This window comes from Propithecus coquereli, unplaced genomic scaffold (assembly GCF_000956105.1).
Source record: "Propithecus coquereli isolate 6110/MARCELLA unplaced genomic scaffold, Pcoq_1.0 Scaffold56, whole genome shotgun sequence".
NCBI lineage: Eukaryota > Metazoa > Chordata > Mammalia > Primates > Indriidae > Propithecus > Propithecus coquereli.
This window is the reverse complement of record NW_012151507.1, coordinates 7,690,309-7,691,919: the sequence shown is the minus strand read 5'-3', so window position 1 is coordinate 7,691,919 and position 1,611 is coordinate 7,690,309. Positions and strand designations below refer to the sequence as shown.

Sequence of the window (1,611 nt, the reverse complement as noted above, 5' to 3'; positions counted from 1 at the left end):
GTCTTGCTCTTGCTCAGGCTGGTCTCGAACTCCTGAGCTCAAACAATCCGCCCGCCTCGGCCTCCCAGAGTGCTAGGATTACAGGTGTATAGCCAAGTTTTAAATTTTCAGTTAGTTTATGTGCCACATGGAAACAGCAGACTAAACCTATAAAATATCAGTCCAGCTGGGGTAAAATCAATATTATCTGTAAGATCACCTGTAATTGGCTGTTATAGGATCTTAGATATTTTCTCATCACAAAACTGACTAAAATGAACCCTGTGAGTATAGAAAAAAATTGCTAATGAGTGAGAAATTTATGGAAAATATGTACAATCCTGTAGAAAGTAGAAATGCAACCTTCTCTTTCCAGCTTAAAGATGAATGGGATCTATTTAGCATGTATATTTCTGCTTCCCTTGGTGTTTCTCTTTCTTCAATTAATGTATTCATTATTAGTAGCAACAATCAGAGTAAGCATATAAAATTTAGTAAAAATATCAACAATTTTAAAAATGAAAACAAGTATTTAAAAACACACAAAATATGGCTAAACAGCAAATACTGATTGACATTTACACTGCAAAGAATAAAGGTAATTCACATAGTGAGTTGTAACAGTATTGTGCTTAGGAAGGATAACACGATACATGCTTAAGGAAGATATTATACCTCACTGCAGTGGCAATATCAGGAAGTGAAGGCTGAGCTTAGATTTGTAGCCTATGTAACATAAGATGTACGGTACGAAAACATATTTTGAAAATTTTAAAAAATATTCACTTACTAGTGCCATTAATGACTTCAATGATGGCAGAAAAATTTATTGACAATAATAAATTATTAGCTTTGTTGATACAAATAAACATAATACCAATCATTTCAAACAAGTTGAGTAACAGGAGCCCTGCTGTAGCAACAGCCGTAACTCAGAGAGCACTAGAAAATGCAAGCACTGGGGCTGGGGAGTAACTCCCAGCAGAGGGGCGGCAGCAGGACACCATTACGTGCCATTTCTATCGCAGAAATAAAGGAGATGATGTTGAAGAGCACAGACAACAGTAAAAAGTGATAAAATATTTATTACTTTTGTTTTTAACATAAGTTATTTACCCATAAGTTTATGTCATTTAATTTTTAACAATGGCTGTGATTAACAACTGGTTCACAAAATTCCTGGAAGTAACGATTGGCTCTCACGAGCTGGTACGATCTGACTGCAGCACAGCACTGACAGAGATCGTAATGAAGAGCTGGGCCTGTATTGTAAGTGTAATAAGAAATCACTGAAGAGTTTTGAGCAGGGGATCTGATTTTTATTTTTAGTAAGGTCATAGGTACTATATGGAAAAGAGAGAACAGGGAAAGAAGGATTATAAATACAGTCGGGCCTCTACATCTGTAGGTTCCGCATGTGTGGATTCGACCAACCAAGAATGAAAAATATTTGAAAAAGAAGCCCAATAAAATAACAACAATAAAAAACAATACGAATAAAACAGTATAACAACTATTTACATAGCACTTACATTCGATTAGGTATTGTAAGTAATCCAGAGATGATTTAAAGCATATGAGAGGATATGTGTAGGTTATGTGCGAATGCTATAGCCACTTTATATGAGGACT

General features: G+C 35.3%; 1 protein-coding gene across 2 annotated transcripts in view; it reads right to left on the bottom strand.

Annotated features, from left to right (window-relative positions):
* The window catches only part of LOC105821147 (rab GTPase-activating protein 1-like), a 592,862-nt gene that overhangs the window by 250,129 nt on the left and 341,122 nt on the right, over positions 1 to 1,611 (bottom strand). The window lies entirely within an intron of this gene.